We start from the raw sequence: 25,252 nt of genomic DNA, 5'->3' as shown, positions 1-25,252 counted from the left end.
CTGAGACTGCATTTGGCACTTCTAAGAGTTAAAGAAGCAGCAAAGGGTATCTGCTGATGATTCCAAGCAGAGGTAGTATTCCTACCTCCTTTCTCTTGCCATTTCACTTTCTTTTCCATCACAAGGTAGCAATATGTATATATCCTTTGCCTTGGCATAGTCCCTCCAAGATTCATCCACAGAATATAATGCTGCAGATGGTTTTAACTCCCAGAATATAATAAAAATATAGCTGCAGACATGATAGCATTCAGGTGCCATTAACATATTTTCTAAACTGGACTAAAAAGGATGCTGGTGTGAATGTGGTATGATGTTCCCTAGAAAGAAAGACTTCAGCTCTTCATGCCATCATGAATCATGCATTGAACTTTGTAACCTAAGTTATTGTTGGTTGCCTCATTTTTAATCATGGCTGCATGCAAGTAAAAGCATCCATCTTTTCAGGCTGCATTTAATCTCCAAACCACACAAATCAGGATCCCAAAGCTAGAAATGCTCTGGGTTGGCAGAAGATGAGTGTGCAGAAGACTGTGTTGTGTTTAACTAAAATTGCCCAAATCCAAGGGCGGGGGGGGGGGGGGGGGGGGGGGGAATTTAAAAAAAAAAAAAGGAAGAAGCATCAGCTGGCTCTTAACCTTACTGGATTGCTTCCAGACTATAAAGTTTTCTCACTTTATCTTTCATAGAGTACACTCTTTGTGTTTAGGAAACATCCTGCATTTTAAAGACATACAAATTGCCTGGCTTGAGTGAGGCCATGGCTCATCTTCTGTACATTGTCAGAATAGATGAATTCCCTGATCCCATTCAGCCTCAGAAATCATGATTGGGCCACTGCTAAATGAAGAACCAACATCCTTCAGTTCTTAGTGAAAGACATGATCACTCTAAGGTAATAGGCTGTGAAAAAATTTACAAAGCGGTCAATCCTGCGACCTATTCCTAAAGCGAGACAAATGAAGGTTCTTGGAACCTTCTTGGAAGGTTCCCTTCTTGGAAGTGTTACACATGTTCTACAGGCTGTTTAGGAATGTATCATAAAATCATAGAATCATACAATAGTTTGGATTGGAAGGGACCTTTAAAGGTCATCTAGTTTGACCAAGCACTACTGAAACCGCCAATAAAACATGAAGTTTTAATGAAGAAAAACTGACACTGCAGGTCTTTAAGCTTTCTACTGTCCTCTCCGCAAGTCCACTTGTGGCTGTTCTCCATCTTTGTTTTAACACTGAGCAGCAGGAGCTGGTCAGATCCAGAGGCACAGAGAAACTCATTCTCACAAAGAGCTTTTTTTTTTTCAGAAAGATGGTCAGTCTCTAGATAACAGGCTGGCCATGGAGTGGTCTGATGAACAGAGGAGAGATTTGAAAGAGAAGATCCTGGCTCATCAGACATCCTGATAAAGCGACCATGGTCATGTCACTTGATCTGTACTATGCTTTAGTTCCTCATTTCTCACATGAAGAGAGGATTGCCCAAAAGGAGTCTAACAGTGATGATGAGCAGCTCTGATGCTTCCCTGAGAAAGTTCACGTAACTGTTTACTCTGTGGATTTTAGGCTGATTTTTCAGACAATTATAAAGCTCCCTCTTTGCCCTTTAGGAAAGCATGCTACACATATCAAACCCCACTGGGGAAAGAAACTGAAGTTGATCAAAATTGCAAGATTGCTGTTGTGCCTTTTACCTCTATATACATGGGTTTGGCCTCTGTCATACTCTGAAAATCTTTGAGTTTGGGTGCTTGATTGCTTTCTGTTCCAAGGGGGTACCCTATCTCTACAAAAACAGTGATAATTAAACTTCTAGACAAAAAAACCATTTTCTCCCTCACATATCTACTTTATACAGAAGCTTCAGGTTTTACTATAAAAAACAGCAATACGAGGCTCAAAGCCTCTGAGATAATGCCCCACTATGTCTTAAAGTCCTGTTTGTGTCTCTGCTGCTTGCTCTGCTGCTTGAAAACAGTAAGATAATAATATATTTTAGATATCCAAATAAACCAGTGTTTATGAAGATTCTCACAATATTTTTTTTTAATGTTCAGCTCCAGGAGGTAATCCCATCTTTTATAAATAAAAAGGAGAGACACTAAACTGGATGGCTCTGAGGTAAAACTACAAAGCATGACATAAGAACACCTTAAAAATTCCAGAAAGAAAAGACAATAGAACTGTTTGTCTATATTTTTATAATGAAGCAAATCCAACAAATGTTTCATACCTACACACCAAACTTTAGGGACTCATTTCCTGTTTGGTGTAGGGATTTCTCTGTTTCTTTTTTAAAATCAGGTTTGATCTCTGTCTCAAGCATTTTGTTCTTATTAAGGCCTATGTTCAATTGGCCCAGTCAGAGCAGAGATATCCGATAGGAAATTATTTCCCTGGCACTACATTTATTTACCTGTTTCCATTTTTAATGACTAAATTGGGTGAAAATATTATTCACTGAAAAGCAGGAAAGAAAAAACAATTAGTAACAGTATTTAATTTTGCAAAATTTATTCTGTGAACTGGCAAAGGATGTGACACTGCCTTCATCACAGATGGCACTTTCATGATTGAATGAATGTTTTTAACTGGAGAAGATGCTCACAAGTCTGGAAAATGTTCAGCAAATATTATATACTTCATAGACCTAGCTTTTGAGAAATGATTGCACCAGTCACCATAGACATCATGCTCTGAGGTATGAGATCAGGTTTTCCTTCCCTTCCCAACCCTTCTGATAAGTACAAGATAATACTTTTGGAAGTGTTTACTATTTTTCATCAGCAGAACCAATAATAAAAGTTTACCTGTTGAATTTGTACAACCGTAGCAAAAACTTAGTCCTGTTAAATTCCATTTTCAATTTTTTTCCTTCAATTAACTGTTACTGATACTATATTATCTGAAGTTCAAGTTATGATTTTTTTTGTTCCAAACACTGAAAATAATACAGGCTTTTGATGGATATTTGCCCTTTCAAAGCTGAATCAGGATATTAGGAATTTGTGATTCCTTTGAAAAGGTCAACAAGAGGTTTAGCATATAGTATGTAAGAATGCCAGCTCACAGAGAGAGTCTTGCCTTTGAGACTTTTGAGGGATGCTGAAGTGACTATCCCACCTTCAGGTAGCAGATATCTAAATAGTCCATTCCTCTAAAATAATTCTCCGAAAGATACCAGGTTAGTTTTTCAGCCCCTCATTTTCCATAACCATGCAGCACCCCATGTGGCAAAGGCAATTCTACCCTGACAGAGGGCTATTTGGAATACCACTAAGACAAGGCTATTGTTGCTGGGTGGTGGGTTTTTTTTCACATGTTAAACATAAGGAATTATCAAAGGGCAGCAATAAACACAGTTTATGACTCTTACTGACCTCAATCCTGAGACACCCTCAAGCCACGTCTTGCCTCAGCAATATGCGCCAATTATGTATATTTAAACATTGACCAAGTTACTGAACAAGCCAATTGTTGTTTTCAGAAAGACAGACAGCCTGTCAGAGCAGTTAATAGAACTGAGGGTGCCAAAAGGCATTGTCTTTTTTCTTTAATTATAAGGCTGCCTTTAGCTCTTTACCATACAAGCAAAAAAATTGCACCACCAGCCTCTAACCTCCCCCTGGAAATCCAGGCACTCTTTGTATGACACTCAGAATTCATCATAGGCTTAGAGGAAAGTATCTAGTAGACCCTATTAAAATGTCGTGAGAACACCACCAACTCTGTGACAGTAGCAGAAGACTAATTTCACTGAGCAACTAGGGAAAACGAAAGCTGCTTATGAAAAGGAAGAGACACTATGGTTCACTGACAGCTTCCAGCAAATGGAAATGTTATGAGAATTTCACCACAGTATTTTTACATAGGCTGCTTTAAAATAATGTTAATATAAATTGTTTATTTCAGTGAACTCAACCTAACACTCTAAGAGTCAATGGGAGATTAGGCATGGAAGATGAGCTATAACATCCATATGAAAGGAAGAGCCATCTTTGTGGTACGCTCACTTGTCCAGCACAATCCCCAAAGCAGTGACCCTGTGGGTATTGAACGGGGTCTGATTCAAGGAGGAACATTCAGGGAGAAGTTAAAAGCAGACAACTGAGGCACCTCTGAGGACAAGAGCAATCATAATCAAACATGGATCTGATGGTTTACCACTCAAATACACTATTTTATAAAAGAAACCTATGATTAATTAATTAAGATTATTACCTTTCCAAAAAAAGCAGTGAAGGAAATTACACACATTTTTCACAAATGTTTTCTGAAATGTAGAGAAAAACATTATTTATTTTTTACACAATCTCAACTGCATTGACTACACTGGGCATCCTTTTCTAACACATGATGTTAGTAGAAGGCAGTTAAGATTTCTCTAAGTCTAAATGAGCATTTTTTTGTCAAATTAATTGTCAATTTACAGTACAAAACCTGTGAAAACTGTAATTTCCCACTAAACAGCATATATTTTGTCATTAATGCTCCCTTACAAAAATTGGATCAGATCTTCCTCCCTGGCAGAGACCAAGGAAAAAAAGTGTTTTTTTTTTTTTTCTAGAAACAATATCCAAACAATTTATAAATTCAGAGGTGATATATAAAGTACTATGTGTACTTGCTAAACCTCTGACTTCCACCAGCTTCCTATTTTGAATTAATCTCTTTGCAAAGTGTTATTGATCTTTAAAGTACCAGTATGGAAAAATTAAAGCAATTAAGACATTTTTATGGAAGATTTTTTGCCTCTGCACCTATGAATATAACAAGCACAACTGAGATCCACAGGTAAAAATTATCACTTCCAGTCCACTGGAAGATATAGACGTACGGAACTGAAAGTTGTTAAGGATTTTAGCAGGTAGCGTACATTGACCCAGGCCACTGTTGATTTCAGAAGGGAATCGATAGGGAATGGAGGAGGCCAAAGTTGAAGGTTTCATGGTTATCAGTAAAGCAAATAAATGGCAGTCAGCCCACACAAAAGCGCAGCAGATATTCAGGTCTCACTGTAGGTATAGCAAGGTATGTTACTTTCTCAGCTATAAATCTTTCTTCTGGCCTAGGGTCATGCAACCAACTGAGAAAATACGCCACTTGCTCCAGAAGGTCAGTGGAGGAAGAACAAAAAGAAAATGGTTGTGACCAGAAGTCAGAGCCCCAAGGGCACCGCCAGCCCTGCCTGTCCCTGCCCAACCCCGGGGCTCCCCCCAACCTGCCCACGGGCCGGGACCCCACTTCAGGCCCGCAGGACCCTTGGTCCCTGCCCCGTTAATGCCGCAGCAGGGCCGGTCCCCAGCTCCCCCTGCTCAGCCGTGGGCCCCACCAAGCCAGGCCCACCCGTGGGCCCACGGCCTGGCCTGGCCTCCACCCCAGGGAGATGCCCGGAGCTGGGGTTGCCCCAGTGCCGCCCGGCTGCCCCGCTTCTGGCTGGGGTGGTGGGACAGGCGCTGGCTGCCGGGCCCTGCCGTGCCACCCCAGGAACCGCCGCCGCTCCCAGCCCCGCTGTGCCCTGACATCTCCATGGCAGAGCCATGCCTCACTCATGTAGAAGCACAAATCTTGCAGGTGCTGGGAGAGCGCTGAGACAGCTCGTTGCCAGTTCATTACAAAGAAGGCAAAGCCGTTATCCTTCATATGCCGCTTCTTTTCTGCAGCTGGCACTTTGGGTATTAAAAGCTGAACAGGTCCAGGCTGCAGACAAATTCAATGACTCGTCGTTATCCGTACTCTTAAACTGTTAGCACAAGCCCTGCACAATTTAGGCACGCCTCCAGAACGTGTCTGGGCATTTTTCAGGATGGGCATAGGCAAGGGATCTTTCCCAGGAAACGTTTGGGGTGCAGCTGTTCAGGGAAGTGAAAGGAGGAGAAATGGAGTTTAGTAGTTTGGTGCCATGGACGCTGTACCCATCGACCTTGGGGTCAGAAAATAGTTTGAGGCCCATTTTATCTGATTGCGTGGTCTGAGCCTGACTCTACAGTCAGACTCAGAGGTTACATCTCTGCTAGTAAACAAAACAGACCGCAAACCATTCTTTGATCTTGAAGACCACAGGTTACAGCAGAGCTCTGGTCCATGCAACTAGATGTTCCTCCCGTACAAAACAGAGTGGTGACACCCTTGTTACCCAGCTGGGAACAGTCTCAGGTCCAATGCCAAGCACTGTCTGGGACAATACCTTTGGTTGGCCTGGCTCAAAACAGTCTGAGAGAGCATGCGAGCAATTAAACAATATGGATGTGTATTGGGTTTGAGTGGCAAGACTTTGGTAGCAGGGCGGCTACAGGGGTGGTTTCGGTGAGAAGCTGCTAGACGCTTCCCCCATGTCTGGCAGAGCCAATGCCAGCTGGTTCCAAGACAGACCTGCCACCGGCCAAGGCCGAGCCCATCAGCAACAGTGGTAGCACCTCTGGGATGACAGATTTAAGAAGGGGGAAAAAGTTGCTGCTGAACAGAAACTGCAGCCAGAGAGAGGAGAGGGAACATGTGAGAGCACCAGCCCTGCAGACCCCCAGGTCAGTGCAGAAGGAGGGGAGGAGGTGCTCCAGGCGCCGGAGCAGAGATTCCCCTGCAGCCCGTGGGGAAGACCATGGTGAGGCAGGCTGTCCCCCTGCAGCCCAGGGAGGTCCACAGGGGAGCAGATCTCCACCTGCAGCCCGGGGAGGACTCCACGCTGGAGCAGGGGGATGTCCAAAGGAGGCTGTGACCCCGTGGGAAGCCTGCGCTGGAGCAGGCTCCTGGCAGGACTTGCAGATCTGTGGAGAGAGGAGCCCACGCTGGAGCAGGTTTGCTGGCAGGAATTGTGACCCCATGGGGGACCCACGCTGGAACAGTCTGTGCCTGAAGAACTGCAGCCTGCAGTAAGGACCCATGCTGGAGCAGTTCATGAAGAACTGTAGCCCATGGGAAGGACCCACATTGGAGAAGTTTGTGGAGAAATGTCTCGCATGGGAGGAACCCCACGCTGGAGCAGGGGAAGAGTGTGAGGAGTCCTTCCGCTGAGGACTCCCTACATACTCTCCCAATCACCAGTTCTTTTAGCCCCTGAATTTCCTGGGCTAGAAACGTATTCCATATACTTTGCAACAGTCCATAAATTTCTCTTCCATGAGTTTATCTGATATTCTTTTAGACCCATTTAAGTTTTCACAACCAAAACATCTTTTGGCAAGGAGTTTCACAAATCTATTACCTGTTCTGTAAGAGCGATCTTATTTTGTTTGCTTTGAACTCAGTTCCTCCATCTTCAGTCAATTATTTTTTTTTTTATGCTTGTTGTTGGCAGAAACAGTGAATGGTGGAACTGTGTCCACTTTCTTAACAACTGTGATCTTGGAGGCCTCTGTCATTCCTCACCCCTGCCCAAGTCATTTGTTTCATGTATTTAGCCAGTCCACATTTCTCACCTCTGACTGTCTTTACTGTCCTTCTCCGAGTCTTTTCCAACACTACCATGCCTTTCATGAGAACTGAGAACCATAGGATCAAAGAATCATAGAATGATTTGGGTTGGAAGATCATCTAGTTCCAACCCCCCTGCCATGGACAGGGACATCTTCCACAAGACCAGGTTGCTCAAAGCCCCATCCAACCTGGTCTTGAACACTGCCAGGGATGGGGCATCCACATCCTCTCTGGGCAACTTGTTCCAGTGCTTCACCCCCCACACAGTCAAGAAATTCTTCCTTACATCTAATCTAAATCGACCCTTTTTTAGTTTACAGCCATTACCCCATGTCCTATCACTACAGGCCCTTGTAAAAAGTCCCTCTCTGGCTTTCCTATAGGCCCCCTTTAGGTACTGGAAGGCTGCTGTAAGGTCTCCCCGGAGCCTTCTCTTCTCCAGGCTGAACAACCCCAACTCTCTCAGCCTGTCTTCATAGGAGAGGTGCTCCAGCCATCTGATCATCTTCGTGGCCCTCCTCTGGACCCGCTCCAACAGGTCCATGTCCTTGTTATGTTGGGGGCCCCCGAGCTGAATGCAGTGCTGCAGGTGGAGTCTCACGAGAGTGGAGTAGAGGGGGAGAATCCCCTCCCTCAACCTGCTGGTCACACTTCTCTTGATGCAGCCCAGGGTACAGTTGGCTTTCTGGGCTGCAAACACACACTGCAGGGTCATGTTGAACTTCTCGTCAACCAACACCCCCCAGTCCTTCTCAGCAGGGCTGCTCTCAGTCCATTCTCTGCCTAGCCTGTATTTGTGCTTGGGATTGCCCCCATCCATGTGCAGGACCTTGCACTTGGCCTTGTTGAACTTCAGGAGGTTTGCATGGGCCCACCTCTCAAGCCAGGTCCCTCTGAATGGCACCCCATCCCTCAGGCGTGTCAACTGCACCACACAGCTTGGTGTCATTGGTAAATGTGCTGAGGGTGCACTCGATCTCACTGAACCCAGAACCACATGAGGTAACCAACAGTCAGGTAAACCATGGATATGTACAATGGTGTTATTATATTTTTTATTTTGATCTGTAATTCCTTTTTTGAGGACCCTTAACAAGTACTTTGGTGGGGTTTTTTGACCACTCCTGATGATTGAGCTGACATTTTCATGGAACTATTTATCACAGTGCCAAAATCTCACTTTTGAGTAGTAATGGTCAGCTCAGAGCCCACCAGTCTATGTGAGAAATTAGGATGATTTCCCCTGCAGATAGGCAACATTTTTAATTTGTCTACCTTGAATTTTATCCATCATTTTACAGCCCAGCCTCACAAGCTCCATTTGCAATTCTTCAGAGTCAACTCTCACCCATAATACCCTAATTAACCTTGTATTACCAACAACTTTCTCATATGAGTAATCAATCATCCTTTTTCCAGACCACTTATGAATGTTTTTACAGCACAGGTCTCAGGAGAGATCCCTGCCAAACTCCACTGGTAACCCTCCAAGATCAAGAATGCATGTGTTTCTATACAAATGTTAGACAACTAAAAAAACCAAGATGGGGGAATTCTGGCTTTGAACGAGGTTATAGGTACAATAGGTAGAAGAAAGCCAAACTGTGCAACATCATAATGCCAGATTACAAATTGCCATGGCCCTGAGTGCCCCAAGAGGCTTTAATTGCCCCAACTGGCCTCATCTGAGACACTCACCCTCACCCTCTGCCTTTGGACCCCAGGGCTCCAGCTAAGCTCAGGATCTGGCCCACAGTCCTAGCCTGAACTGCACTGTAGGTAGTTTTGCAGCCAGCCATGTCCCCTGCTATTCCAGACCAGATCTGTGTCATTGTCTTGCCCTGTCTGATTATGACCAGGCAGTTGAGGGAAGGCATCACCATCACCAGCTCTGGGTCACAGACCAGCAGCACACTTGCTACTCTCTGACAGAAATGAGATACGAATGCAAAGTTAAAGTGATGCTATAATGCAATATGAGTGAGAGAAGGGGAGAAGACAAGGTTAAATGAGGAAAACAGGGTAAACAATTTAACTGCATGCAGAAGGAACACAACAATTTGTACAGTTCCAAGTGTCTTGCCTTAATAGGAAGTTTGGTATTACCATCCAGGGCGGTCGTTATGTGAGTTTAAACCTGCTTAGACAGAGATCAGAGAAGCTGCCAGAGCAGAACAGATAATAAAAATGGGAGAATTCAATTATACCCGTGTAGACTGAAGGAATGTCATAGTGAGAAATGATATAGAGATACAAGTTTTAAATATCATGAATGACCACTTGTTAAACTTACTAGTCAGGAAACCCACAAGTGAAGAAGCAATTTGGCTTAGTCTTGAGAGGACGAGATGTGGTTTGCAACATTACTTTTGAAGAGTTGCTTTGTAATTATGACTACTATATATTCAAATTTAGCATTTGCAAGAATGAAGTAGATTTAATTTCAAAAAAAGAGAACAACATAAAAATGAAGAAGCTTGTTAAAAACAAATTAAAAGGAACACATAGAAGAATAAAATTCTTGCAGGCAGACTTGGGAGTATTTAAAGACAACTAAACTGGAGTCTCAGTGTACATAAGACCTTCTAATCAAAGAGAAACAAAAAAGGACCCACCAAAGTCAGAACCACTGAACAACAATAAAGGAAGGTATTTGAATTTAGAAATATTTTCTTTAAAATGCAGAAGTTTTATCTGAAGAAGGGAAACAAAAAAAGAGTATAAATTCAGATAAACCAAATGTAAAACCATAAAAGGCAGATGAAAACAGATTTTGAAGATTAACTAGGGTAAATAAGATCTTCTGTGCTCCCTGGCAGAAAATTTGTAGTCTGCAGTGCTAATAGAACTAAAAAAAAAGTTAAAATCATAACAAAAAAGTTAGGTTAATTCTCTTTGTCCACATTCACTTGAGAAGAGCTTAGAGAGATTCACAGCCATTTTCTTTATAAGGGACAAGTTTGAGGAACCACCAAAAGGTCAGTAGGGGACATTTATGAACAGACTGATAAAATAAATGCTAAAGAATCTCTGGGGCTCTGGTGCATTTAACACCAAGTGGTGTAGTAATCAAACTGTAAGACTGCTGAATTGCTGCTGTAGTGGTAATCTGCTGACTAACTCTTCCTCAGAAATGGAGTGTAGCAAGTGAAAAGCGCCTATTTAAAAGGTGATTGAGAGAGGGTACAAGTAACCTACATCAGAAAGCCTGACTTCTGTGCAACTGAAGCTATGAGAAATTATAGATCTGCTCAACACTTGATGCCTTGGCTATACTGGAGCAGCTTTTGCAGTAGAAAGTCAAGGCTCACATACATAGGTATCAGGATTCACTGAAGGGTCAGCGGGTATATTGACAATGGCAGTGTGATTCACAGAATTACATGAATTTCTAGAAATCTTTTGACAAGGCACCTCTCCATCGAATTGTAAGAAACTAACCAGTCATGATATGAGAAAGAAAGGTTTATTGTATATTGTATTGGGTCTGACTGGGATGGAGTTAATACTCCCCATAGCAGCCCTCGTAGCGCTGTGCTCTGCATCAGTAGCTAGAAAGGTGTTGATAACACACCAGTGTTTTGGCTACTGCTGAGCAGCGCTGGCCCAGCATCAAGGCTGTCTCCCCAACATTTTTGCCCCCCCCCCTCAATGGCAGGCTGGGGCAGGGCAAGATCTTGGGAGGGGACATAACCAGGACAGCTGACCTAAACTAACCAAACAGATATTCCATACCATATGACGTCAGCTCAGATATAAAAGCTAAGTAAAGGGAGACGGAAGGGGAGGCATTTTTGTCTTCTGGAGCAACCACGACACGTACTGAAGCCCTGCTTCCCAGGAAGTGGCCAGACATCGCCTGCTGATGGGAAGTAGAGAATAACATCATTTGTTTTTCTTTGCTTTCGCGCACGACCTTTGCTTTCACTTTATTAAACTGTCCTTATCTTGACCCATGAGCCTTTTGTTATATTTTCTCCCTCCTGTCCAGCTGAGAAGGGGGAGTGATAGAGCGGCTTTGGTGGGCACCTGGCATCCAGCCAGGGTCAACCCACCACAATATTCATAATTAATTAAAAGCAGAAACAAGAGCAGGCATAAATAAAGAAATTGCCTCAGGAATTCAACAGGTTTCTGAACAAAAACTGTTCAATATATTCACGTATTAACTGCTGAATGGGATAAGTGATGAATTTACAGATGATATAAAATTATCCAGGATAGTAAAAATGAAAGCTGTCTTTACATAAGAGTTACATGATATAACATTACTTTTTATACTCCTTCTAAGCATCCATTCCTGGCCACTGAGACAGAAATCTGGAATAAACACACCTTTGGTCTTCTTGTCCTAAGGACTGCACTACTATCCCAAAAAAGCTGACACAAAGATAAAAAAATCACAGGCAGATGAACTAAAGTGTATAGCAACTTTTCAGGCAGGGATTGATGGAAAGAGCTGAGCCTTCTTTCTTCAATATAACCTCTGCTCAGCCAACTTCTATGCAGAACTTACTGTCGTGATTTCAAACCATTTCTTCTAGGATCTGCTATATTGAACACCTGTGACAGTTATAAAACATGTTTCCCCTTTAACAGTTTGCCCCTTTGTGAAAAATATCAGTATAGAAATATTTTTAAATTACAGAAATTTAATATATTCAATCCTCATTTTCCAGCCTCCAAACTACTAGCAACTGCCAAGCTCTGCCACAAGACCAGAACTTCTAGATACTCAGCCTTCCCAGCCCCTTCACCCCAGAGCAGCTCTAAAAGCACCTTCTGAAATAATAAGTGATTAAAACAAAATCAGGTTGCATTCTCACAAAAAACTGATAGCTCATTACCACTGAAGGCACTGAAAATCTCCCATGACAGTCCGACAGTCAAAATAAGATGCAGGAAGTTTGTTTAGTGTAAAGATACTTATTTCTTTCCTTTTGGTGTTGCAGTTTCAACCTCATCAGCAGGTGACAGATGCTCACAATGTCTCACTAAAAGCGTAGAAGAGATTCAAGACTTAAGTCAGTGTTCTATAAATACTCAAGACAGTGACATTTCTGTTTTCATGGTAAGCAAACTGAAAGGTCAAGGCTGATGCTCATTTTCATCTCTCAGAAGCGTCTGTTCTTGTCACTGGTATTTCCCAGCAGCTGTGTTTCCATCTGTGTAACAACAGCTACGTGGTGGAACATAGGTCCAGCTTAAGGCTTCGCAGGGTAAATGTGTTTCACAGCAGCCTCACTGGCTACTGGAATTTGTATCATGCAACCAACTGTTATAAAGAATACAAAGGGAATACAGAAAAAGTGCAAATCCACAGCTGTAGTTGAAAACATTTACATAAGCGCTATATAGAATGACTAAATGGAAGTGTTCTACTGTCACTGGTAATAGTGTCTTCAGCCCATTATATTTTGTAGGATCACACTGACGTGGTCCTCTTGCCAATGCTTTCTCCTGCTCGCCGCACAGAGGTCTCAAGAAGCAAAAGGGTTGTGCAGAGGGAGAAAGGCAAGAGGTTGAAAATGTGTATGACTGTCTAATGTTCTTTCCTCTCTGCATTATTTGTACAGTCTTCAAAACCACCACTGAGAGCAACACCAACCAGGTGATAAGCAGAGAAGAGGGAAACATTCTGTGGTATGGGTGGCTGTGGCCTTTCTTTACTCTATGAAGAAATGACAATGATCAGATCTTTTGAATAGACAAAGTGCCCTGAATGCACTTTCAGGCCCATCTTTCACTTCTGATGAAACATAGTTGGGCTGTCATTCATACCAAATAAGTGTTGCTGACTTAAATTCACCTCCACTCGCATTTAAGAAGATATCTTTATCCTGTGGCCCGCATCCAAATACCCAGTATTAAATCTCCACGTGTCACTTTTAACTGATAGCCTGCAATTAGTGTTTGATGGCCCATCAATGCATTATGCAGTTCCTCCCTCAGAAAGAGTTTTCTCTTTCTTTAAATTGCTAGGATTGAAAGAATTATGTTCTAATCCCCTGACTTCACCCAGTTCATTTTGAAACTTAATGTTTTTCAATTAAATCTCCTATTGGGAACTCATTCACTTCCATCACACCAGCACAGCCAGGTTGCCTTGATTAATTACTAGCACTTACCCTTCTACTTCAGTAAGTCTCAGTACGATGTCTAATAACTGGAAAGCTTTAAATCAATGCTTTATGTCATTCTAAATCTGAAGCTCTGAAGAATTCTACAAAACTGAAGGAAGGCGGGGGGTACAGGGAGCTTGTGTTTAAGAACTGAGAGTGTGTGAGGTTCAGACCTGATTCAGTGCCCAAGCTAATAAATCCAATTCATACTGGAAAGCCAGCTCACATAGGTAATACAATTCATCAAATAGAGAACATAGGTTTAGGAATCAAATTACACTTTCAGTCCTGGAGATGCAACACAGCTGCCAGATTTACAGTTTCTAATATATAGGAGCTTTTATGGTATTTTAAACATCCATGGGCTAATGTAGGAGAGGAAGCTCATTAACAGGGCGGAGATTAAATTCAGTGTCTTTCATTCACGTGAAGTCTACAGTAGTGACTACATGGAGAACAGTGTTTATTCTAAGTCCAGTTTTGGAAACAGACCTTCACACATGGACTAATATTTGCAAAGAAAAAAAACAAAAACTATTTCCAACTGAAATTCAGCTTAACTATCCTTTACCTACAGAATAACCTGTGTGAAAAATTTAAGACTAATGAAAAGAAGCAATCTAAAAACTGGGACTTGTATAAGAAAATAGTACATATTCTTTTCCCGAAGTTTATCCTCATTTTTTGTTTGCTAATTAGCTGTGACTAAGTAGACAAAGGCCCCTTGCTAAGAGTTAGTTGAAAGCTTTTCCATTCAATGGTAGGCATAGAGATGGGAAGAGAGTCTTCTTCACAGTTTTCAGATTAAAGCTGCATTTTTGCTCATGCCAGCTAGGGCAGTAATCATTTATTAAGGTACGAAGGTATCTCACACTGTACAATCAAATCATGAACAATATTTTGATGTCTTACCTTCAGAAACTTCTTCTGCAGATGAACTAGCTCACTGAATGAAGTTTTATCTCCAGCAATTTCACCATCCACTCATCTTTGTCAGCTGCCCTGTCTGAAATATATATCTTTCCCATGATACGATGAGAACAGAAATACAGTCACAAACCAAAAATAGACATTCACTGGAAACCATTGAAAAATCCAAAGCAGACAATAGGTACTCATATGTTCAAAGCAGCCCATCCACAAGCAGCTTTACTCACAGGAGCATCCAGAAGAGCTTCCATACCCTTCCCAGTTCAATCTCTCATACAGCACACCAGAGCTCAGATAAGTGGCCATGAGACCACTTACCTTGACTCAGCTGGCAGGCAGTGGCTAAGTATCTACCTTTAACCAGCTGCAATACAAGTTACTTCAAATTCTCATGGCTTCAGTGAAACCAGGTAACGCCAAGTGAAACTATGTTCCATTTAACATGAGTGCATACATCACCCATTGCCATCACTAAACCCACGAGCATAAGTTGTGAAAGCTTGACTCAGAGCAGAGCTGTACAACCCAGCTGAAAGGATGGGTCTTGAGAGGCTTCAGACAAACCTGAGTCCCCTCCATCCATCCTGGAAACCCCACCATCTTTCTCTCTTTTTTCCCTGGATGCCCCCACATCCACCTTTTTTCTACCTCTTCCTTCCCTCCACTTTCACCACTATTCATCCCCAACTCAGTGTCTACTAATTCCACATTTGGTTTGGGCAGCAGGCAGTCAAGAGATATCATTGCCACCACCTGAGATGCTCTCAGCAGTGTGTCACGTACACGACCTTGTGGCCGGCCAGTCCAAAGGCAGATTTGCCCTAACTTACTCTGGAGGTGTAAAATGTACATGTAATTACAATCAGACCTTGATAAAGAGTTTTGCATATGCCCATTATCATTATAGTGAGCTGACCCAAAACTCCAGGCTTAGATAATTCCTGAATTGGAGTTCTTGGAAGGCAGACATAAAATTTGCAGTCTAATTTGCTAAATGGTCATTTAAATTGCGTGTAGTTACAGTGATGTACAAAGGCCAATAAAATTAGATTCCCTATTTAAAAAAATGAAAATGATCCATTTGTTTTTATTAAGTGTCCTTGTTAGTTGGATGCTGTGTTATATTTTACTAAAACTAACCTTTTCAAAAAAGCTGTAATTATCTTGAAATACATTTTCTGATTTATGATAAGGAGTGGATTATATTGAAAATGGGATGATGGCTTCACATATGTCCCAGACCTGATTTACCTTTGAAAGTGTCTTTGGTTTTGCTTTCTGGATACTTAGTAAGACAGCATATTTTCCTCTTTCTGAGGACATGATTGAATGATTTATCAAGAGTCCTTAACTCCCACTGAGATCAAAACTGTCACACAAGGCCAGCCCCCAGCAATACCTTAAAGGGAAATGGAAAATTTCTACCGAGGCATCACTGCATTAGAAACAGAATTGGAGGAAAAGTGGCTTCCAAAAGCGGCTTTCCTTTCACTTCCCAAGCAGAAAGGCACCTTTTGCAGATTGTATTTATCTTTGGTCAGTTTTTCAGCCAAGTTCTGCCATTCTATCTTTTTGAAATTCAGGTTCACCTCTGTAAAAGTCAAAGTTAGCAGAACATTTATTTCAAGAAACTGGGGGGGGAAATTGGGGTGGGTTTGCCCTGGTGTGCTACCCTGACGAGCAAGGGAAGGTCTTCAGCTTTCCTGGATGCCACAGCAGAGCTGATGGTGACACTAACACAGCAAAATCATACACTGAAATGCTACCACAGAAGTCAGGTAGATCACTGGCCCTGAATTGCGTATGCATCAGGAGCACAGGGCAGCTCATTTCTGCCTTGCAGTAGCAGAGGGGTGATACTGCGGACTAACCAGCTACTCTCTGTCTTGCATTACCCACAAGTAACCCTGCTTCCAAAAGATGTAATTCTCCTGTTCCTCTCTGATGGACTGATAACAGGCCTGGTTTTGAACAGCATGAGAATGAGGTGGTAGTGCTGGGCCACCAAACCGAGCTCCCACAGAGATCATGAAAGGTACTGAGCTATGATTCTTCATACAGGAACAGTGCAAACAAAACCCATTGGCATTAGTTCTAACAACTGTTTATTCTGTACCTCTGCTTTCTGCCATAGCAAACCCATGGGTTTCTGCTGTGCTTTTCTTATCCCAGTGACAACTCCCACATACTGCCAGGCAACTATTCACAGCATCTTTGTTTTTCTGCTCGAAGGCCAAGTTTCAAACCAGTGTCTTCATTCCCAATTTAAATAGAGAAGATTGTTTCCAACCAGCTACCTCAGCTTCATTAACAATAATTTATTTTCATTAGGTTCTTTTTAATTCTAATCTTCAGACTAGCAGCCAAATAAGTGACAAGTACTTATGGACTGTGGGACTGGTTATAGATGCTGTGTCATATCTCGTGTGTAGACACATACGTAAAGAGAGCACAAATTGCTTGAGCCTAAATGTCTGCCAGTGAATAAGAACCTCACTTTGATAAGGCATAATACTGTTAATAGGCACAATCCCAGAAAGGTACAGAGGGTGAAATGAATAGATCTGAGCTCAGCAAGAGTGCCTTGTTGTACACCCACTGCTGAGGTGGAAAACTGTTCCTGAATCAGGCCCTCCTCCCACTCCCACAGCCCTGTGCCTTGCCAGCACTCATGAAACTCAGGGTGACCTTTTTTTTCCTGTATAATTTCTAAACATTTGGGAAGGAAAAAAAAACCATTCACTTCTATTAAAACCTCAGGATATACATAACTTGGGATAAATAACATAGAAAGTTTGCAAACAAACTAATCTGTCTCATTATGAAAAATTTTGAGAGAAATAATTCTTGTATCAAAAATGCCAGCTGCATAACTCTCCAAGCAAACAACACTACTATCACTATTCAGGTATATAAACACCTCCTTTGTACTTAACACTTTTAAATGGTATTGTGCTATCTACTTATGGATGTGATGGTAGTTACATCTATATTAGTAAATTAAACTTGTTAACCATGACTATAATCACAAATTGTTGGGAAATAATAAATGAAGTGGGCCAGATCCATGCTAGGGGTCTTTCTAATAATTTAACTGAAGAAAAGGGCAAGTTCCAGAACCTTGAGTGTTTCCTGACATTGCTTGATCTGTTAATGAAAATGCAGTCAATGTGTTTGTATGTGCCATAAATGTATCAAGTCTCCATTCATGTGCATTTCACCATCCCAGAAATGTTGTCCATACCAGAGTACAATGTTGATCTCTTACAGCCTAAGGGAGCTTGGTACTACTTTTGGAAGTCTTTCCAGTTCTTACTGGAGAAGTTCAGGTTCTAACACCCGAGCAAGTCAGGGCTGGATTGTACCCCTAAAATCACATCCCTCCTGCAGTGGCATGAAGGGCAGTTTCCAGTTACAGAGATACTGGGAGCCATACAGGTACTCACGTAGCAGCGGGCACCCTCCCACCGCTGAGAGGCACAGCCTGCCCACCCCACACAGGCAACCTGTAGAAAATCCTGCAATTACCTACCTTGGGGCAGGGGCTGCTAGGGCTCCACCAGCAGTGAAGGCAAAAGTGTGTAGCAAAGAAGCAAGGGAGGGACGAGTATTGGGCTGAGTCTTGCAGGGAAGGTGGGTGCTGGCCCAGGATCCTGATGGGTGCAGTACCTGTCCCTTTCTGCAGCCCCATACCCAGTCAGCACTTGCCAGGCACCAACCACAGCCCCTTAAAGACACCAGAGCACTCCTATGACAATTAGCGAGACATGACTGTTAAAGGTACAGAAATGCATTGGATGAGAAAGCTGTGAAAGGCCAGGATGCAGTGAGACAGTGGTGAAGGCTGTCTTTCCCCCACGTCTGCTGTGCTGGTTTTGGCTGGGGCAGAGTTAATTTTCTTCATAACAGCTACTACAGGGCTATGTTTTGGATTTGTGCTGGAAACAGTGTTGCTAACCCAGGGCTGTTTTGGTTCCTGCTGAGCAGTGCTTACCCAGAGCCAAGGGCTGTTCTGCTCCTCACCCCACCCCACCAGCGAGGAGGCTGGGGGGGCACAAGGAGTTGGAGGGGACACAGCCGGGACAGCTGACCCCGACTGACCCGAGGGGTATTCCAGACCGTAGGACGTCATGCTCAGCACACAAAGCTGGGGGAGAAGAAGGAAGGGGGGACGTTGGGAGTGATGGCGTTTGTCCTCCCAAGTCACCGTTAGGCGTGATGGAGCCCTGCTGTCCTGGAGATGGCTGAACACCTGCCTGCCTGTGGGGAGTGGGGAATGGATTCCTTGGTTTGCTTTGCTCATGTGTGCAGGTTTTGCTTTACCTATAAAACTGTCTTTGTCTCAGCCTATGAGTTTTCTCACTTTTACTCTCCTGATTCTCTCCCCCATCACACTAGGGAGGAGTGAGCAAGCAGTTGCATGGGGCCGAGTTGCCAGCTGGGGTTAAACCACGACATTGGCATACTCATAAGCTGTCTTGTCATGGTCTGACCATGACTAAGAGATCATGTTCAAGTCTGAGTTTTCTCTCCTTAGCTGTGAGAAGTGATGGCACAAAAGCAGCCTCACACACACCTACTGGCATGAGAGAGAGAAAACCAGGCAAGCCTCAGCCCATCTGCAGCAAGCCAGCCCAGGTTGCAGAACTGGCTGCAATGGCTCTGACAGGCAGAGGGACCCAGCTTGCCTCACAGCAACGTATGATGACAACACTATAACCCTTGAAGCTTGGAGGTTAGCCACAGGTTGTGCAGGGCTGTAACAAATAACGTTACGGGGAACGGTCACACTTTGGCTTGCTTGGTGGGAGGCCCGTGCCTGTGTGCAGAGGGTGACACTGTGCACAGCTCTTTTCCCAGATGCAAGTTAAAGGAGATCAGCCGGGTCTAACTCAGCACAGCCAGGGGTGACAGATGTTGCTGCCCTCTTTTAAGCCTGTCTGGAAACCGGTGTGCAGCTCCAGACCAAGAAAGCCACCACCATGTTCAAAGGTGAGGTACTGCCAAACTGGCAGGATTCCTCCTTTCTGCCCACCTGGCCCATACCTCCAGCTCTTTCAGTTCAGGATAAAAGGTGGAGGAGGCTGTATTAGATATACATATATACACTTTATTAGATATATTTTTTTTATTTATTAGATATATATATACTTTAGGCAGCAACCAGTGCAATGTAACAACTGGAGGTAGCAGTTGCTTTAGGAGGAGGAAGCTTCATCAACTTTGTGCAAGCACCCTTTATTTTGAGTGCCAATCAAACAGTGAAAACAGCAGCACAAAGAGGAGACAGATCTGAGTACTAAGGGTATACAGTATAGCAAAACAGTCTGGGGAAGTGCTATGCCAAATTCACTGCCACCTGAAACTGACAGTTTATGAAAATACACCTGTCTGAACTAGTATTTTTGTCTCTTTAATTTCCCCACTCCTCCACTTGTCATTTTAGTCATCTGCTTAAGCATCATTCACCTCTTATACCAAGACTTTAGTAACAAAAACCTTATGATTACTTCCCTTTTGATCTCCTCATGGCACCCAACATCCAGGAACCCTGGTCAGCACTGTTATGCTCAACCCTCCATCAACAGCTTTTCCCCCCGGTACTTCTGGACACATCAAGCTCCTTCCCTGGTTTCCTGGTTGAAATAATAGGTCTAATCATTACCTCTTCTGGAGGAAAGGTAAAGCAGGGTCAGAGTATAACAGGGTCTGTTTAGTGACTGAAACATGTCTTACGCTTACAATTATTAACACCTGATTCTACATTACCAAATAACTTTCACCTACATCAACGTAGGACTGCTTGCTACTGTCTTAGCCATAACCAGTGTCTTATAGCGGATCTGTCAAATATCAGGAGTTTCCTACAAGCACCTGTATTTATTTATTTTTTTATACCTCCCCTTATTTTTCTTCTCGGTGAGAAAAGTAGGCTGTGAGTCCTCCCACTGCTTATGGTTTCATGCTGGTTACCATGGTTTGTCCCTTTACAGTACTCAAAGCACAGGAAGTGTGGTGTAGTGTCTGTGTGTGTCAAACTGTGGAACATGACAGCTAAAAGCAACGGTGTGCTTGAACCTTAGCTCAAGTTATGAAAATATGCTTTTCTAACCTTCTCTACTTGTATATGGTTCCTCTTACATATACTAGTTTCAAGCATAACAAGTTTTTGAAAAGCTGCAGTCAGAAAGGTCCTTTCATGCTTTCTGTTCATATCCAAAGAACCATAAAGGAGAGTTCCCGTTTACCATTTTTCTTGTTCTGTGCAACTCGAATGATTGAAGTGGGGTTACATTATAAACCAATGCATATTTTTTTTTCTGTCATCTGCCGCTCTATAATCTCACTGTCCAAATTTATCCTCTTTATTCAGGAAAAAAAAAAATTAGGATTATCTTTGAAAGGGAAAGGGAAGGATTTTTTTAATTTTTTTTAAAGGAGGATCATTTTAAAGAAAATAAAGGTCTGAATTTTGTAAATGTAAGGAAGTCCCAGAAGCTGAATCCAAAACCGGTGCAAATATGAAGAAATTTAATTTTAAATTTGAAATAGAAATACAATTATATTGTTTAGAATGTATATTATCATTTGGTCAAAACATTACAAATAAAAGCCGTGGCAAGTGACAGTTAGGCTACTCTTTCACAAGAGCACTGCAGTATGCACCAACATAAAAACTGAGACTATCCACAAAGCTTAACCACTTGATTTCCTAAGTAACTGTCTTTTCTTTTAAAGACTTCAATTTGTTGGACAAGAAGGAAGTGGTAAGCCAAAGAACTATTGAAATCTATGATCCGTCACCACAGAGGGAGCTGATGCATGGCCATTGTAAAAACAGAAAGTAGTAGAACAGAAAACGAGATAAACCAGATAGTTTGAGTGCAAGATGGTTGCTCTTATTTGTCTGTGAATCATGAGAAAGTGGTGACTTCATTGGACGTGAAGCCCTGTAAAATGATAATACTTAAGTATGTAGCTTTTACATGTCCAAAGGACTGTGCGGGCTGTGCACTTGAAACTACCTCTTCTTATTCTTGGGAAATAATGTGATTGCATCTCAACTGCCCACATGGGGCAGTTATTTCTGGTAAACATGGATTGCAGGCATTTAGAGGGTAAAATATGCATCTGAAATGATACCTATACCATGCTCAGTGGGAAGGCTAGTGCCTTCTCTTCCTACAGCAGTGCTTACTACAACTTGTCAGCCAAGGGTTTATCAAAGAGCACACCAGCAAATACTTACTTCTGTACGCCTACAGTATACCGCTCCTGCGCAGACATGCCCTCAAATACCCACTATACCAGTCTCATGATGTTGTTCCATGAAAACAGAAATAAACTCTCTGTAGGGGATGACAAAGGCTATTTTCCTCTTTCTTTAATATAGCAAAAAGGGGTATATAAGAAGGAGTCTTGACAGGTTAGACATATTTAGGTCATAAAGCCATTTCTTTTGTCCAGTAGCTCTAGAAATGACTGCATTTTGGCATCTACAGATGACTCTGACAATGAACAAACTGTCAAAGTTAATATATGCTGTGTTATTCCTGATCAGTGGCAGAGATTTCTAACAAGCATTTCCAGGGCATTTACAGGCACTGCTAGCACTTCTGCAGCAGCAGTGATGGAAATTTGGCAAATGATATATATATGACATGGTATGCACTTTCTCCTCTGCTAAATAGGTGTCTTGAAACTGTATAAACCTTCTTCAGTTAAATAAATACGGTTGAAGATGGCAATTTTTCATTTCTGGTGTCTCCAGGACTGTACAACTGCCTCTGAACTGAAAATCCACTTTCTTCACAAGGTAGCCAGCCCTTTTCTGCTTCACTAGAAAGGATCCTCTTTTCTTTGAGCTTTTGGCTCTGCTCTTCACAATCTCTCTCTATGAAGCAAGATTAAGTTGAATAGTACAGACAAGCCAAACTGAAAAGTTTGGAAAAAACCCCACCACTTCTGTTATCAGGAGAGGTATCAATTTTATTTTCTTGCTAACCGGTAACCCCCCCCCCCCCAAAACAAGCACTGAAAAAATCTCTCATCAATACATCTCCTTCTGACATAACTATTAATTGTGTTTTTCTCTTTGCCCGAGTCTGTCCTGCTGACATTGGTTGGCCTTGTCATCTCTCAGTTTCAGCAGCTTTGCAGCAGTGGATAAAAACCATATGGCTGAAGAAGATATCATCTCCAGCCACCTGTCTTTCCCCCAATAAGTGGAGATACCTACCTCATAAATCAGCTCCTGAACTACAGCAATATTAAGCTAGCATATTAAGATGAACTTAAATAACCAGACCAAAAATTGTAGCAGCAAAAGATTTGCCCATTTCCCATGACAACTTCAATATTGAAACAAGCTGCTCAATGCACAATACTGTAATGCATTTCAGCAGCTTCTTCTACTTGTAACAAGCTTCTCTCAGATACATGCTGTCTTTGCTCTGTCAGTGTTTTCATGCCTACCCCTGAAGATTTCATATTCTCCAAAACTACAATTTAAAAAAAAAAAGACTAATAAAACTAATTAATGTTAATTATAATAATCATTAGCCTAAGTTTTTGACATACTGAACATGTTTTAACCTCTTAATTTCCCTTAATGAGTTGTTTTTCCTGAAGTGTTCTTTATTTAATGCTAACATACTGTAGCAAGTTTTGTTCTTCCACACAGGTTTATCATTTTGAAAGCAAGAAAGCCAAAGACAAGTCACTTTATAGTTGATCCCAACCTTTCAAACTGGGAGAAGAATTTGAACATAAAAGCCAATCTGTCTGGCCCACTGTCTGGCCTAAAGATTATGGGGCTAAAACCACTCTCAGCAGAGTTTATTGGTACTGCCCAATGGAACTAGGACTGTTATAACGCAGCAGACATACTTACATGCCTGGACACCCATGTGTTATCAGCAGGCTTAGCCTCTTTAGCATTTAATAATTAATTTTTATTAATTGAGCCCTGCTAACTGGTAATGATAGAAAACAACAAAGGAATTCAGTACAGAGATCTTCTCTCATCCTGCTTTCAGAGTTTACCTTGCATGGAAGAACATAATCTAGCTCACAGATTTCACAGATAACCTAAAATCTGCAAGCGTTTTTCAAGGGATTAGGGTCTTGTGCCCGAGGACACAGCATCTCAGGGTATGGCTGCGTTTCCCAGTAAGAGAGGGACAGTGTGGGAACCACACACTGGACCCCTGATCAGTCTCCTCGTGAAGTCACTCCTCATCTCTATTTTGGACCACTTTAACAAGCACTCTACAAGGCAGTGCCGGAATATAACAGGAGCTGCTCCCAATTCATAATGGACAAGGGTACATTTGTTTTGGCGCTCTCCCATCTACACAGCCTTGTAACAGCATCCCAGTAGATGCTGCATCTTTGAACACACACCACATCCTAAAGCATACAACATATACCTTCTAATTTGTATGCTAAAAACACCCGTCTGGTGGGTTGTAACACAGCCCCTGTATTATTTCAGGCACTCTGAACTGCAAAGAAATGTAAATAGGTCTTCGGGCCAGAGGGGGCCCAGGAGAGATCAAAGCCAATTTCTACCTAGGGCCCATTTGAGCCAGTGCTTTGGATATTTCGTCCAAGGGTTTGATCCATGCCTGTGATTTCTTCAGCAATACAGGCATTGCCTAATGCCCACACTGTCTTCCTGGATGCCACAAAGTCCTAGTCTGAGGTTGCCCTTTGTAAAATCTAGTCCATCAGGTTACAGCTTGTTAACATGGAGACGCTCACGTACGCATAAGCTAAGATATCATTTTACAGCACAAGAGACCTTCTGCACTAGCACATGGCATAGGCACTCGGGCTATGTTTATTCCCTCTGGCTCTGAGGCCATCTGGCACTAGTGAAGTCTATTATCATCCAAAAAAGGGTGCCCGCATCCAAACTACATGTTGGGCATGGTGCCTGGCCCGTGCTAATTCTCAAAACATGCCCAGGAACTGTTTGGAAGAGGCCTGGGCCGACTGCCCAGGCAAAAACCATTCCAGAGACCGCGCAAACAATTTAACAGTGTAGACAATGAAGTTAGTGCCTGGGCCTCTCTTCTGGCACTGTGTAATTTCTAGTATAAGCAGAGCCTGCAACTGCAACAAAAAAGGCTGTTTCTTTCATGAAGCATACTTCTCTCTCAGAGTGGCACAAAGTACTTCACATCTACTGCATGTTATAAGTGTCTTCAGAGATCAAAAAGCTTCTGGAAGTCAAGCTACACACAATTTACTGTATCCTGGGAACACTGCAAACCAAGCACTTGAAAGTATACTAATGAACTGATAAAGGAAAGATCCATTTGTAATATTTGTCACGGTATGTTCAATACCAGGAGAACTTTGCAGTAGGCAGAGCTCTAGAGGAGCTCAGGCAAGCCCAGGTACCAAGGGATGTGCAGAGGAACAGGCTTGCACTAGCCAAGCCATAGAAAGCATTCAGCTGAGTAATCTAAAGCCAAACAGCTTTCAGGATGCTGGGGTATCTTATCCATAGTGGTGAGCATGGTTTTCACTCCTTTGGTTTTCTCTGATTTGTGAGGAGACCACTTACAACTGAAAAAAAAAAAAAAAGAAGCAACAAACAAAACAAACCGGGAGGCTTTAAATGTTCCTTATGCAAACTATGGACTCTGTGGCCATTTTAAATAAAGTAAGAAGAGCAAAAGAATCATGTTCTCCCATTTATCCTACCTTAAATGCTAAGAAACTGGAATAAAAGTTTCTATAAACATAAATTGTTTTTCAGATTCCAGCAGCCATGGA

The sequence above is a fragment of the Aquila chrysaetos genome, chromosome 2 (genome assembly GCF_900496995.4).
Source record: "Aquila chrysaetos chrysaetos chromosome 2, bAquChr1.4, whole genome shotgun sequence".
NCBI classification, from domain to species: Eukaryota; Metazoa; Chordata; class Aves; order Accipitriformes; family Accipitridae; genus Aquila; species Aquila chrysaetos.
This window is presented reverse-complemented; position numbering follows the sequence as displayed.